Below are 17,511 nucleotides of genomic sequence, written 5' to 3' on the forward strand. Positions count from 1 at the left end.
AGCTATACAAAATATTTATCATTTTACTCTGCACTTTGCTTAAATAGCTATGTAAATATCTATAATTTTAATAATATCAAGTTATACATTTGTATTTAATTGGTTTTAAAATTATCAAATTATATATTCATATTTCATCAAATATGTATTTTTAATCAAAATTAATTTTAATAAAATAAGAATGCTCTCTATTTATTTACTTGAAATTATTTTTAAACCCCCTTCTAGAGGTGAATAGAAACTACTTAAAAATATACTTTGCAGGGCACCTTTTTAGGACACGCACCTAAATGTAAGTCATAAAAAATATCTCTGCAGTCATAAAAAATCACATTTTAGGACTCACAATGAGAGTCCTAAAAACATATGTGAGTCCTAAAACCCTAAGTAAAAAATTTAAGAGTGGTGATTTTTAAGAACTCACTTTGGGTGTCCTAAACGAGTATTAAGGACTCCCAAAGTGAGCCCTAAAAAATTTAAAGTAAAATTTGATAAATACACTTAACATTTTCGAAATTGGGGATTTTTAGAGTTAGGGTTGCATAGAAAATTTTCAGCACACACAAAGAAGAGGAGAGAAGAGGGTCTCGGCTGCTGGGGTTTGAAACCATGGGGCGACGTCGGCAGGGCAGCGACGACGGCGACGGTCTCCACAACAAGCACGCGTACCACGGCAGGGGGTTTCCTTGGACACAGGCACCGTGGTTGGGGGTTTCCTTGGACACAGGCCCCACGGCAAGCAGTGATGGTCTCCTCGGCTCCAGCACCTCAGCTCGCGGCGGCGGCGGCGTGCGTCTCGGCGGTGGGGCAACTTTCTGGGTTCACGCTGAGAGGTTTGTGGGCATAGCAGGTTTTTTTTTTCATTTCTTTCATAAATAAATACTTTATCTTATATAAATATATATGTATGCTATTTACTTATATTATTCTGTATTTAATATGGCAGTATAGTTTTATTTTTCTTTTTTGTTGAATATGAGGTATGTTTGTGTTCATTTGATAATGTTAGTATATATATATATTAATATATATATGTATAATTGTATAATACTCTAAATATAATGAGATGGTTATTGGGTTCATTTGGCATAATTGAAGCTTGATTAAATTAAATGATATTTAATTTTTGTGGCATGAGCTTGTGAGTTAACTTATAGGTACTTTTTTTTTTTTTTTTGGTGAATAAGAATCATTATATTGCTCAAATTCAAATCATGTACACTTATGGATTTCCTTCTACCCCTATATGACTTTCAATCCATATATCTAACTTACAATCCATGTATCTAACTTTACAATTTGTGAATCCATTCTTTATCTCTATTTTGTTTCCCCTTGTACACTAATACAGTAAGTCTCAACTTCAACTCTCTTTTGATGATCTCCATAGTATGATTTACATGCCAAATCTTGGATGACCACAAGACATCATTTCAGACCCTCCATATATGGTATACTAGTGCAGAAACAGCTGCTATGTAGAAGCTTCTCCCGAGTTTGCTTAGATGTTTTGCTTTGGAAATCCATTGCAATAAATTGTGGTAGTTCTCTGTTTGTGCTCGGCAGCCTATCCATTCCTTCATCTTCACTAGACATTGTTTACTGTAAGTACATTGAAAGAATAGATGAGAAATCTCTTCATTGTGATCCCCACACAGCCAACATAGTTTGTCCATTACGTGCCAGTGTTTACTGAGATACTCTCTGGTTCTCAGCTTCTGATGCAAAGCTAGCCAAAGAATGTATCTATGCTTCGGAATACTACATCTCTCCCAGACATATTTACTCCATTGAACCTTGGTATGTTGGTCATATAGTATTGCATGCCCAGATTGAATACTATACTTCATTGCCATAAATGTTGATCTGTCCATTTTAGCTCTAAAGAACTCCTTAATTTCTACAATTTTCTTCCAATACCAGTTGCAATTTTGTTGCACTGTGTAAGCTCACCAGTCCATCCTTTTCAAATAGATGCTATGAATCCACTTTACCCATAGGTTATCCTTTTTAGAAGATATTGCCCATACATACTTCCCTAATGCATCAATATTCCATTCCAATATGTTCCTGAAGCCTAACCCTCCTGCTGATTTTGGCGTACAAACAGTGGACCAAGCAACTACTCCTGGAGCATGAGTTTCTGCCACTCCCTTCCAAAGAAAGGCCCTGCAAATTGCTTCTATATCCTTCAATAGCTTTTTTGGCATCACCATTATTTGAGCCCAATAAGAGTGTATTGACAGTAAACCAAATTGATCAAAGTAGCTCTAGCACTATAAGATAGATTCCTAGAACTCCACTGTTTAATCTTAGCTACCATTTTTTCTAGTATGATCCCGCACTCAGCATTAGTTATACGTTTAGAACAGATGGGAATGCCCAGATACCTGAATGGTAATGAAGCTCGAATGAATCCCGAGGCCTTCACCACTCTGTCAATTTCTGATGCAGTCATACCACTGCAATATATTGCAAATTTAGCCTCATTTGGAAAGAGTTCCGAAGTCTTAGAGAATAGTTTGAGTCCCCTAAGCATCCAAAGGATAGATCTAAAGTCTCCATGACTGAATAGTAATATATCATCAGCAAAACAAAGATGGTTCAGCTTCAAACTAGCACATCTATCATGGAATTTATAGCCTGGAGAATAGCTAACTTTAAGCATTATCCTAGATAGATATTCCATACCAAGTACAAATAATAGGGGAGACATAGGATCACCTTGCCTCAATCCTCTTTTGGCCTCAAAATATCCATTCAGTGAGCCATTAATCATCAATGAAAACCTGAGAGTTCGAACACAGACCATGATGAGCTGTATAAATTCCTGAGGAAACTGAAAAACAGTGAGCATTTCTTCAATAAAGTCCCATTCTATAGTATCATATGCTTTTCTCAAATCCAATTTGATCATGCAACTTGGCCTACAACTTTGTCTCCCATAATGTTGAACTAAGTCTTGACATATCATGATATTGTGAGCTATGTATCTACCATGCACAAATCCCCCTTGATTTTCTGCAATTATTTATGGTAGAACTTTCCGAAGTCTTGAGCAAATCATCTTGGAAGCTACTTTATATATAACATTACAACATGAAATGGGTCTGAAATCACACACTGTATCAGGGAAAATATGCTTGGGAATGAGTGTAATGGTTGTGTTATTAATCTCCCTAAGAAGTTTACCCGAATTCAGGAATGATAACACTGCTGTAGTAACCTCCGAACCCACCAGATTCCAATTATCTTGGTAAAAGTAGCTGCTATATCCATCTGGGCCTGGTGCTTTCAAACCTAGAATTGCAAATATTACATCCTTAACCTCCTGAGTTGAAAAACCTATTGTGAGATCCTGAATATGAGCTGCATTTAGAACTGGTCCAAGCTTCATAATTGACCGAGACACTTTTTTCCTGTGCATCATGGCTGTCCCCAACAAGCTTTGGTAATAATCCAAAAAGGCTCTTTTTATATCTGTAGGAGAGTCGACCCAAACCCCTGCCTCAGTCTTGATGGACATAATCCTATTATGTATTCTCCTAGCCTTAAGAGAAGCATGAAAGATGTGAGTATTTTCATCTCCATTAACCATCCAAACAACTTTAGCTTTTTGAGCTAAGAACATCAGGTAAGCTTTATGGCATTAAAGATATTGTTCTCTAGCCAGCTGTTCTTGAGTAATCAACCTGTCATTGAAAGGGTCCTTCTGCAATTGTTCCTGAAGTTCCTTCAATAGTAGTCCCGCCTTAAATTATGTCTGCTGAATGTCTGAAAATCCCTCTCTATTTATACTCACTAGCACCTGTTTCAACCTTTTCAGCTTAGATACAACTTGGAACATTGGGGTACCAGCAACTGGTAAGTTCCAGCTAGTTATAGGTACTTTCTTGATTACCTTTTCAATTTACTTATAAGAATGGGGTTGAGAATGAGTATATTTCGAGTTATTTTTTTGTGGTTGATTTAATTATAATAATATATGATATGATTTTTGTTTTGTTTTCCCATTGAAATATGGCATTAGTTAACAAAAAAATGAAGAATATCTTTTTATTATAAAAAAAGTGTTTGATTTTAGTTTTGTTTAGCATTGAAGAATATCTTTTTATTCAGAATTTTTTTTATTTTTGTTTTGTTTTCTCATTGAAATATGGCACTAGTTAACAAAAAAAATGAAAGTGCATGCTAGCTAGCTTTTTGAAAAGTTGTCATCAAAACACATACTTGTAGATATTTCTAACTAGAACTTTCATTATTGGGGCGATGAAAAAGGGTCAAAGAGTAAATACTAGAGAAAAAGTGAATAGAATCCATGGAATATGGAAAATATTAGAGGAAAACATTCATGAACATTATTCAATTTGGGTTATTTGCGGCAATAATGCCTATGTAGTTCATTTTGTTGCACTTAAATGCTTATGTAAAATTTTTGGCGGCAATAATGCCTACCGTTAATGTTTTGGTGCAGTCGTTGGTCCCTGAGCCGTCAGGAGTACATATGATACACGTGGCACGACCCGATTGGGTTAAATTATTAAAATTTAAAACAAAACTCTATTTATTATTCTGGTTTCTAATTTAAAACAAAAAAAAAACTAACCTTGATTAATTAATATAACCAAAAAAACCGATTGTCTAAAACCAAGTTGTAAAACTAATCTAAACCCAAAAAATCTCATAATTTCATACCCAGAAAAATCATCTAAGCTTTCCCCCCCGACCACACCCAGACGATCCACCCCCGACAGTATAGCACGTGAACCCACTAGAAGAAAACTTGTAATTCCTTCGAATTGGGGGTTAGGGCATCTTTTGCATCGTGTTAATGGAGATTGGAAAAATTGCCATTGTCGACCACCAAGGCCAGTGGTAGAAAGAACGGCTTGGACAAACAAAAATCCTGGGCGAAGATTCAGAACATGCAACAAGTGTCGGGTAAGATTGGTCTCCATTTGTTTTTGTAATCTGATTCATTGAATAAATGGTTATGGGTGTTCACTAGAAATTTTGTATGTTTTGGTCAACTCAGATTCATGGTGGGTGTAATTTCTTTGAATGGATAGACCCTCCAATGTGCCATCGAGCAAAGGTGGTCATCCCTGGACTACTAAGAAAAATTGGTGACCTTGAAACTGAAATCACATCCCTAAGTACGACAACTGACATTGGAAGTCATCGACAATGCAGTGGTTCTTCAAATGGATTTGAGACACAATCTCACAACCTTCAAAATGTTGGAAGAGAAAGCTATGAAAGTTGTGCTGAAAGCAGGGGTAGAGTAAATGATGGAGGTCGAATGCAGTGTTACTACTTTTTGAATACTATGTATTTTGTTGTAATTCTATTGGTTGTGGTTATTTGGGCAACAAAATCAAAGTAGAAGTTGTTGGTATTGTTAGTTTATTTTTGGGTAATCTTCATGTGCAGTATTGACAATGACAAAGCTATTGCACCCTAGGCATTGATTTGTAATGAATTTTGCTGTAAAATGAAACCCCGAATCAATGTAATCTATCATGGTCTATTTTGAATCAGTATTCTAGTTTATGTATTTTGTGAAATAAATATGATCAACATCTAGTTACATTCATTACCATAAGAGATAGGTACAAAAATATAGGCCTAAAAAGCCAAATGTATCTGATCTGTACATGACCAATATCATGGCCAGCATGACCCTGTCATGACTAAAAAAACAGATATGATCAAAAGGTGATTTGTACATGACTCTAAAATGGTCAACATAACAGACACCAAAATACAAGATTCGACCACTAGTTCAAAATAAAATCAAAAGATGAAACTTCTTCCAGTCAGACAGTATCGGGTTGAGCATTCTTCGCACCACTAGTTCCTCCTTTAGCATGTTGTTTCAGTCTTCTTTCCTTCCTTAAAAGTGTGGCTTTAGTTGGTTTCTGCAGTGGTGGACGACCTCGCTTTTTGACCACATGATTCTAAAATAGGTTGAATAAAAAAATATTTAGCTCCAAATTCACAAAACAATGATAAAGCAACTAATCAATGATAAAAATTATCTAGGAAGAGAAGAAAGCATAAAGTTTATACCTCAACCACCTTAGCAGATTTGCATGTTTCTCTCATGTGGCCTATTTTCAGACAATTGCTGCATGTTTTAACTTGTCCAGTTCTTCGAGCTTTCTTTAAAGCAGGTGGAGGTTCATCTGTCTCCCTTCTCCTAGCTTTCTTAGGTCTTTCAGGCAGCTTCGTCTCAGGTGGTGGATCAATTGGGTTGAGTCCTGTCTGAGGCCACATATCTGGACTAGGCATAGGATGCACACTCTGTTCATATGCTTTTTGTAATGATTCTTTTTTTATAGAATCCGTGGACATAATCAAAGACATTACCTCCCATGAACCAGATAGTAGCTAGTGCATGGCCACAAGGAAGCCCAGATAGTTGAAACCTCCTACATGTACAAGTTCTGAATTCCAAATCGACAACCAAGGCACTACCATTGCTGCATTGAACCTGAAATTGAAACTTGTCAGACCTAGTAACCAGACAATGCTTTGCAACCTCTTTTTGCTTCTCAATTATCTTCAAAATTCTCTTCCCCACAGGTTGAGTCATCTTCTCCAACTCAGCTTCTTTGTTATAAAACCGAGACATCAACCAAAATCTAATTTTCTCTAGTAAAGTTATAATTGGCTTGTCGCGAGCATCAAGTATGGCTGCATTGAAACTCTCACACAAATTATTTACAAAAATGTCACATTTTGGGTACTCTGAAATATGTGACTTACTCCATTCTGTGGGATTCTTTCCTGCCAGCCAATTGTAAGCACCATCCGAGACATCCTTGACTTCTTGCATTGCTCGAGAAAACTTAGCTTGTGTTGTAGTATTAGCTGCTGCCCACAAAAGTTGCTTAAGTAAAAGTCCAGGATATTCCTTTTTAAAGTTAGCATGAAGATGTCTAACACAATACCTCACCTCACACCCACTAAAGATGGCTTCCACTGCATTTTCTAATCCTTTTTGACGATCACTCATCATTGTCACCTTGGTAGGACTCAAACTCCCAATATCAGCCTTCAATAGCTCCAAGAACCAAGTCCAAACCTCAGTGTTTTCCTTTTTAGCAACACAGTAGGCAATGGGAAACATGGAGTTATTACCGTCAATGCCTACTGCAGCCAATAAAGTGCCCATACAATAACCTTTTAAAAAGCATCCTTCAAGACCAATTAGAGGTCTACAACCCCCCAACCAGCCATCTCTACATGCCTTAAGACAAATATAAATACGGTGAAATTGCCTTCTCCCATTGACCAAACCAGTTTTCTACTTCACAGTAGAGCCAGGATTGGTATCCAACAACCTTTTACAGTAGTCATCAAGAATGGCGTATTGTTCCTTGACAGACCCATCCAACATCTTCCTTGCTTTTGTCTTGGCCCTGTAAAATGTCCAGCTAGACACACGTGAGTACTTGGTCTTTGCAGTTATCTCCCTAAATGCATTTTATTCCATACTCGGATTTAGCCTAAATTGCTCCAAAAAAGTGCTTTGCAAGCCAAGTTGAGGTCAGCTTTTTATTGTCCAAAACAATGCCACAACTACGCTTGTCAACAAGTGTTTTGACCCTCATTGTTTTGCCATCTATCTTGTTAACTATTGAAGCAAACAACATCCACTCACAGTTTGCACCCTTGCACTTAACTCTAACTCTATTTGAATCATTGGCAATAAATACATATTCTCGATCACCTTCAATAAAGTACTCCCTTATTGCATTCCTTAAAATTGTAACAGTGGAAAATTCCATGCCAAGAACAAATTGGAAGTTTTGCATGTTGGTTTTCGGGTTGAATTCTTTGGAATTTTTACCAGCGTCAAACTCATCAACTGACTTCAATTCGTGTAACTCCTCCTCAAAACATATACCATCTGAGTCTCCTTCATCAAGATTTTGAGTACAAAAATCTGAAACTGATCGCCACCACTTCCTAGGGTCAAACTGTGTACCCATCTCTATCTCAGCTTCAACATCTTGCTCAAACTCTTCCTCCTCCAATATGAAATCTTCATCACTTTGCTTTCCTTTCCCTTTTCTGTCATGCTGAACTTTGTCTTGGCTCTCCTCAGCTGTATTTTCCCTCACATCAGCTTGCTTTCCTTTCCCTTTTTTGTCACGCTGAACTTTGTCTTGGCTCTCCTCAGCTGTATTTTCCCTCACATCAACTTGCTTTCCTTTCCTATTTCTATCACTTTGAACCGGGTCTTGGTTCTCCTCAACTGTATCCTCCCTCACATCACCAATATCATCCTCTGAATCTGAAAGCACAACCACCTCTGGTATTTGGTTCTCCATAACTTTCATAATCCATGTAGTCAAACTCTTCTTCATATTCCTCTTTATCAGGTTCATCAAAGGCAGCATCATGAAATTCCTCAGAATATTGATCAGCATCAAACTCTTCTTGTTCCCCATCAATGGTTGCATCAACAGGGATACCAACAACATCTGTAGGGACATCACAATCATCTGGTAGTTCCTCTAAAATACATCTTTTCAGAGGAGGTAAAATGGTAGCAGGGACATGTTTAACAACTTCTGAATCTTCCTTCCAATCTAAAGGTAGAATTGTTTCAGGAAAAACAAGATATATGTCAATATTTGTAGCCCGATTCCTCTCAATATCCTCTACAATTCTTAGGATCTCCTTATCCCCTACAACCATGAAGCCCATATTAAGCACTTTTCCTATTGGTTTGTACATAAAACCCATTGGAAGTTTATGTCCTAAGTCCAAGGCCATTCCATCCAATTCCATCCTAGTGAAGTAATTAGTATCCACCCAATCAACATAATCAACTTTACCTCCTTCATATCTTCTATTGCCGAATGGAGTAAACCAGCTTCCCCCATGGTGTATTGCAATAGTGAAGATGTTAGTATGACCACCTGTCAATAGAAATAAAAAATGCAATGTCAACACTTCACACACACACAAACCAAAACACAATATAGTTCACACACTTGAAGAGCAACATAGTCTACCACACGATTGAACCATGGACCACAACAACAAAGATTCCTTTCAATAAACAAAGTATATATTTCAATGGACCCCACTCTGTCAATTGTATGCACATGCTTCCCAACAACATTTTTACCCAAATTTAATAATACCACCTACCATAAATCAACAATATTCTCACCCCCAAAAAATTTGAAAATCGACACCCTTCCCCGCCCAAACTGCTCTATATAGAGTATCATTATCATTCTCCCCAAAAAATAACTGTATGAACACTTTGAGAAATGAAACCCAATCAACAGAAAAGAACTTTGGGTAAAAGAACTCTGTACAATAGAAAAGAACTCACCGTAGTCGGGTGGTTGTTCCTCTGGTTGTCGAATGGTCGGCATTGTGTCGTCGTCTCTTCCGCGTTGGGTCGGTCGTCTCTTCGATCGTGGGGGGAAAGCTTAGATGATTTTTCTAGGTATGGAATTATGAGATTTTTTGGTTTTAGATTAGTTTTACAACTTGGTTTTAGACAATCGGTTTTTTTGGTTATATTAATTAATCAAGGTTAGTTTTTTTTTTGTTTTAAATTAGAAACCAGAATAATAAATAGAGTTTTTGTTTTAAATTTTAATAATTTAACCCAATCGGGTCGTGCCACGTGTATCATATATACTCCTAACAGCTCAAGGACCAACGGCTGCACCAAAACATTAATGGTAGACATTATTTCCGCCAAAATTTTTACATAAGCATTTAAGTGCAAGAAAATGAACTACATAGGCATTATTGCCGCAATTAACCCTTCAATTTATTGCTAATTTTTTAAGAATTATAAAATAATGTGTTTATGATTTATACAATATTTTAGTGATTCCTTTTAAAAGTAAAAGATTTAGTGGTTTAAAACACATGGTATATGCTCTCTAGAAATCAACATGATTTACTATTTAAATTGTACTTATGTGAACTTTTTAAAATTAATTGTCAACATCAGAATTTTTTTTTTTTATAATGTTGATAATAATGTTCAGGTTAATATTTTGATTGATCTTAAAGCCTTGGATTGGCAGCTAATTACAAGAGGTATGTTGTATTTGATTTATTTTTAAAAAAATTCAATCTTTTACAATTTTGAATGATAACTGTATTACTGTAGTGGAGTTTGAATATCTTAGATATTCATCCATAGTGAAGTAGGTTATGGGAATTCTGTGTTGCGGTGATAACGGAAGATTGAGAACATGCATGTCTTAGTGAAGTAGGTTATGAGAATTTTGTGTGATGCGATGATATATGGATGAAAACTTGTGTGTTGTTTGATTTGTTTGACATGTTGGTATTGATTGTGACAGATGGCTAGGCTAGTAAATTATGGGATATGCTGTCCGATTTTCTATAGACTTTTTTATACTTTGTTTTTGTTTTGTATGTTTATTTTATTTTCTTAATTTTTATTTTTTATTAAAACAAATAGGCTCAATATGGAAAAAGAATGGATGTCTGCTGATAGGTTGTCGGTAGAATATATAAAAGGGGTCGATGGGTTTCTTAAATTTAGTTTGGATCATGCCAAAGATCCAAACTATATTTGTTGTCCTTGTAGTAAGTGTGGAAATATGAAAAAGATGACCGCCACAATGATAAAAGAGCACTTATATTTCCACGGGATAGAAAAAAGTTATAAAATATGGTATTGGCATGGGGAAGAGCTTCATGCTACTCTGGACCCTCCTATGATGAGTGAAGTTCAGAATTATAGGCAATTTAATCATGAGGATAATTTAGATGAAATGATTGATGATGCATATTATCAATCAGAAGTAGTTCCCGTTAAGTTTGAAAATCTTCTTAATGATGCTGAAAAGCCGATTTACCCTGGTTGCACTAAATTTTCAAAGTTGGCAGCCCTTCTTAGATTGTACAATATGAAATCTAAAAATGGAGGAGTGATAAGAGTTTCACGGAATTGTTAGTTTTTTTGAAAGAATTACTGCCTGAAGAAAACGAGATGCCCGTATCATTTTACGAGGCTAAGAAAACTATGTGCTCATTAGGCTTGCAATATGAAAAAAATACATGCTTATCCTAATGATTGCGTATTATATCAGAATAGCCTTGTAGATGAAAATTCGTGTCCTACGTGTGCTATGTCCAGATGGCCAAAGAAAAGGAATTCAGAGGAAGTTAAGGAAGGAGTACTAGCAAACGTTTTGTGGTATATTCCTCCAATTCCTCATTTGATTCGGTTTTATCGAAATGTTGATCATGCTAAGAATTTGACATGGCATGCAAATGAGAGAATAAAGGACGGTAGACTTAGACATCTTGCCGACTCACCAGCGTGGAAGACAGTGGATTTTGAATGGCCTTCATTTTCCAGTGAACCTAGAAATATTCGTCTAGCACTTTCTACGGATGGAATTAATCCTCATACTTCTCTCAGTAGTAAGTATAATTGTTGGCCTGTTATGCTAGTCATATATAATTTACAGCAATGAATTTGTATGAAGAGGAAGTTTACCTTATTGACCTTGTTGATATCAGGGCCTAAACAACTTGGTAACGATATTGACGTCTACTTAGCTCCCCTAATTGATGACTTGAAAACTTTATGGAATGAAGGGGTTAGGGCTTATGACGCATACCAAAAAGAAGAGTTTACCCTTCGAGCGGGGTTGTTATGGACAATCAACAACTTCCCCACTTATGGAAATTTATCTGGTTACAGTGTAAAAGGATACAAAGCTTGTCCTATTTGTGAGGAGAAGACTTTCTCTCAATATTTGAAACATTCCCGCAAGGTGTGCTATATGAGACATAGAAAATTCTTACCCCGTAGACATTATTTTAGAACATGGAAAAATGCATTCAATGGTGAACAAGAGTTTGGTTTGGCTCCAGTTCCTTTGACTGGGAATCAAGTCCTTAATAAAGTATCTGCAATTCAGTTTAAGGTAGGAAAACCTATTGTTTGTCCAATGAAGAAGAAGAAGGGTCGTGGAAAGAGTGTTGGCAAGGATAAGTGTAATGCCCCAAAATCCCTAATAAGGGTTAGGACCTTGATTAGGAGGCTAGGAGGGTCATAATTGATTTATTATGCAATTAAATGATAATATGCATGTTTAGGTGTATTCAATATGCATGTGAACCCATTTTTGAATAATTGGGTAATTTTCATATTTTGACCATTTCAGACATATTTGGCATATATATGGTATGTGTGTGGTGCTTCATTATTATTTGGTTATGCTAGGGTTACTCAGCACGAGACGATCCTAGGAGGTAAGCTAGTGAGAAAGTCACAGCGAGATTTATACTTGACTCGGAGTGAGTCAAGGGAAATTTAGCACATTACCAGGATATTGGGTATTGGGAATAAATATTTGATGATAAATTGAGAGTAAGTAAGATCAGGGGGAAATTCTGGAAGTTTTGACTATTTTACCCCCGGGGGCATTTTTGGGACCCCGAGCATTAGGATTTTCTTGAGGCAACTTAAGCTTGAAGTAACCTGTTAAGAAATAAAACGAACGTTCTCTCTCCCTCAAAGTTTCATTTTTGGCACCCAATCACATTTTTGAAGGAAACTTGAGTTCTAGGGCTCGGATTCAAGCGAGGATCAAGGCATAGCGATTCTAGGGAAGATTAGAAGCTTATTAGTCGGAGGATTTAGTTGGGAAACAACTCAATCAGAGGTAATTCAAGTTTTAAGTTCTAAGTTTTTAAATTTTTTAAGCTTGAACTGGATTTTGTGTTTTGATGAGTTTTTGATTGAATTGAAGCTTGGGTTTTGTTGGTTTTGGATCATGGGGATGTTTGGGAACTTTGATTTTGGAATTTTGAGATGTTTGGGTAGGTTTTTGGAAGGTTTTAAAATGGTAAAAATAAGGTTTTTGGCTGGTTCGTGGTTGGATCGCGGCCCTGTTGTAGGGCACCGCGACCCAGGCTTAGAGAAGGAGGAGGCGGGCTCTGTCTGGAGGCGGGCCGCGACATGGTGTCTGGAGGGCCGCGACGCTTAAGGGAAAAGTTTGCCAGATTTGGTTTTTGGTCGTGGGAACTTAACTCTAAGGGCCTGGGGTCGATCCTACTACCTAGTTGAGTGGGATTCGATGTCCCGGAGGCTTGGGTTGGGTTTGGAAGTATTTAATTACTCATTTTGATGAGGTTTTATATTATGGTTGTGACTAGGTTATCGCTATGGGATTGGAATCAGGATCGTGCTTGTGGCTCGTTTATTGGTAACCTGTGCTTGGACCAAAGGTAAGAAAACTACACCCAATGTTTGATGCATGTGATGCATAAGATACATGAGATTAGGGCATGGCATGAATGTTGAAATTGAGATTGATCAGAGCTTGAGTCTCTGTATTTGTGCATGATTATAATTATGCTTCTGATTATTGATTAAGCATGCTAAATGTCTTATATCTGAATATTTGACATATGATATATGTCTGTTTGCATTACCTCATTGAGGAAGCACTGACTTATTAGTCAGGGATCGACATTGGTGTCAGTATTGATTGTGAAGATATGACTTATCAGTCAAGATCAGCAGTAGTATTGAGCATTGGTTGTATGGTATTGGCTTATGAGTCAAGAACGGTATTAGCGTGTTTAACGCAAGCTGAAAAGATTAGATCTAATCAACATAAGCATTGAATGACTCATCATGAGCATTAATGCCTGACTGGCCTTAAGTTCGATGAAAACCAAAAGCGCTTGTCTAGTCTAAAGGCTCGTTACTTAGAGCCAAAGCCGGAAAGGCTAAGGTGACTTGTACGTCACATGGCTAGGAGGGTATGGGACCTCCGAGATAGACTTATCAATCATCTGACCGGGATGGACTTATCAATCATCTGATCGAGATAGACTTATCAGTCATCTAACCGGGATAGACTTATCAATCATCTGACCAAGATAGAATTATTAATCATCTGATCGAGATGGACTTATCAGTCATCTATTTAGAGAGTGACTTATTAGTCAACTGATCAAGGAATGACTTATTAGTTATCTACCTCAGAGAGACTTATTAGTCATCTACCTCAGAGCGAGAGACTTATTAGTCATCTACTCAGAGCGCAGGACTTCACAAACATGTACTTGTACCTGCTTGCATGCATGAATAGGGTTATTACTGCTAGGCATGCCTATTATGACTCAGTAACATGTTATTACTTGTTCATGAGCACATTAAGTTTTCTTGCTGGGCTTCGGCTCACAGGCGCTATGTGGTGCAGGTAAGGCAAAAGAAAGCTGGATCATCCTTGAGTGGGAGAGCTTAGGTGACGATGTGTACGTATGCGGCTGCTCAACCACCATGGCCGAGGGTTGAAAGAGGAACTAGGGTTAAACCCTATTTTGCCGCTTAAGTCGGCTGGTTGTAAATATTTTGTTGTAGTTAACCTTTAAATTATATTTTTGCGATCCCAATGTATAAAGTAAACGTTTTAGTGAAACGTTATATCTTAACCAAAATTTTTAACCCTAAACCGCTAATCATACTTATTTACACAGGTATGGCAAAATGACTCGATTAGCGAGTTTAGCACTGTTTAAAACGCTCACCGTAACGGTCCCTGGAATTTAGGGTGTTACAATAAGACTGAAGTTAGTGTGACTAGTCCAAATGAGTCTAAAAGTCCTTGGAAGAAAAAATTAATTTTCTTTGGGCTTGAATATTGGGAAAACTTACATTTGCGACATAATTGAGATGTTATGTACATTGAGAAAAATGTGTGTGATAGTCTAATAGGAACTTGTTAAATATTCCTAGTAAAAGTAAGGATGGTATTAAAGCTCAGAAAGACTTGGCTGCATTGGGCTTGCGAAAAAAGCTACATCCAAAAGTTGTCCGTAAGAGAACATTTTTACCGACAGCTTCTTACACACTCACTATGGATGAGAAAATAGAATTTTGTGGTTGTTTATACAATATTAAAGTTCCAGAAGGGTATTCTTGAAACATAAGAACGTTGGTGGATATGAAGAATTTGAATTTGGTCGGCATGAAATCTCATGATCGTCATGTCCTAATCCAACACATTCTACCTGTGGCTATTCGTGGTGTGCTACCTAGAAAGGTTCAAGAGATAATCACATGGATGTGTTTGTTTTTCAAGTATTTATGTTGTAAGACGATTGATGTTTCAATGTTGAACAATTTACAAGTGGAGATTGCTATAATCCTGTGTTACTTGGAGCGATTCTTCCCACCTTTTTTTGACATAATGGTGCATCTTACATTCCATTTGGTTAGAGAGATTAAACTATGCAGACCTGTTTACTTAAGGTGGATGTATCCCTTTGAGCGATACATGAATATTCTTAAGAGTTATGTTAGAAATAGAAGTAGACTTGAATGATGTATTGTTGAATGCTATATTGCAAAAGAAGCCATTGAATTTTGTTTAGAATACTTGCATGGTGTGACAAGCATGGGTGATCAATCTACATTAAATAAAAGTAATGGTGGTTATGGTGGAAAAGGTGGTATTGTATGCTCAATAAGTCACGATGAAAGACATGAAGCACACTATTTTGTATTGCAAAACATTGATGGGATTCAACCTTACATCGAGTAAGTTTTCTTTGACAGTACGATATGATAAAACATTGTTGTGATATTTGTATTGATTCATACTAATTTTGTATACATTTATGAAGGGATCATTTCCTTTGTATTCGAAAAAAATATCCATCTAAGTCAAAGAACCAAAAATGGATCCAAGATGAACACTATCGTATGTTTAGTACTTGGTTAGAGAACAAGGTATTAATTTGAGTAAATAATTTTATATCTTTTGTTTTCATTGCATGACATGTTATTAATTTTTGTATCATTTTTTGTTTTTAACAAAGGTTGCAATTGAAGTGACCCAAACATCAAGTCATGTGTCGGACATAGTTAAGTGGATTTCCCGTGGTCCTTCTCTGAATGTGTTTAAGTACCCATCATACATCGTCAATGGTACTCAATTCAATACTTTGGAACGAGATAATGTAAGAACCACATTGAATAGTGGAGTTTGTATTGTAGCAAAAACTGTGCAAATCTCTAGTTCAAAGGACAAAAATTCTGTAGAGTGTGACATGACATTTTATGGAGTTTGTCTTGTTGGCAGTGGAAAGGCTGCAACAAAAAATTTTTGGACTCGAGGTGTCTCAAATCGACAAGTCACAGTTGTGGTTGGTGGGACATTCTAACAAAAAAGGTGAGTTGATTGGTACCGAGGCAACAAGTGTAGCTCGCAACATAGTAAGTGTACTTCTTTTTATATGATTGGATTACTTATTTTTAATGAGAATAACTATATTTTTATATTTTGTTTGCAGGAGCATTATTGTATGCTCATGAGTGATGGAAAATTTGAACCTAATGGGTCTAAGGATGTGCTTACTATGGCATTAGGCACCCCTGAGAGTAGAGGGCGAGTGAGGGGTATTGGGCTCGGTGTAACGCCTAGCCAATTATGGAAAACCCCACTATCCAGTAACAAAAAGGGAAAAGAATTTAAGTCTTCCTCAGTAGACGCTCGATTTGCAGTGATGGAAGAAAAATACCATCAATAAGAAGAAATAATGAAACAACAACAGTAAATGATCAAAAGACAAGAGGAAATGATGCAACAATTTATGGAATAGATGAAAGGACAACATAGTGGCTTTGGAGGATCTTCTCATGCGTCAGTGCCAAACTATGGATCACCCATAGATCAGGCGACACCATCTCATCAGGCATCACCAAAATCACAGCATCAACCTCAAGAGGCACCTGTGTTTATCCCCAATCCTGGCTCAAATCAGGTATAACTTTATCTTTTTTAAAATCTAAAGTCTTGAACTTGTATAACATAATTATACATATCTAAATATGTGTAGGATAAAATGATTGAATGCAAATTTGCATTTGGGTCTATCACCAACATCGTTGGTAAGGGATACATTCTAGTTACTAGTAGCACAGACATCCATGGAGAAAACATAGGAGAAAACTACCGTAGTGCAATTAAGTTTGCTGACCAACCTGATGCTCTACTTGTTAACCCGATCCCTACCAGTGAGATTTATACAGTCAAACAAGCTATTGGGACTTTGATACGTTGGCCCAAGTCGCTAGTCATCTTCAATGAAGCGACACAGGTAATTTTTTTTAAGGCTATTAAATTTTTATTTACTTATTCCATTATAAATTATTTGTTATGGGTTTATTAGGAGGTCGTGAAAAAACAGGAAAGCAAGCTGGGAAAAAAACTTCTTTACCATTATCACCATAAACACAAAAACTAGTTCCAAAACAAGCACCTAAGGCGTCATTGTCACAAGAGGTGCAACAACCATCTCCATTGTCGCCTAAGTTGAGACAAGTATATGAAATCGTCAATGATTGGCCTAAACATGATTATGTCGTTGAAGTGTCCATTGACTTTGATTTGTTTGGCCATGGTTGTGAATACTTTGCTTTGTTTCGAGATGAAATACTTGAATTTTGTAGAAAGGAGATGA

The sequence above is a fragment of the Humulus lupulus genome, chromosome 4 (assembly GCF_963169125.1).
Source record: "Humulus lupulus chromosome 4, drHumLupu1.1, whole genome shotgun sequence".
NCBI lineage: Eukaryota > Viridiplantae > Streptophyta > Magnoliopsida > Rosales > Cannabaceae > Humulus > Humulus lupulus.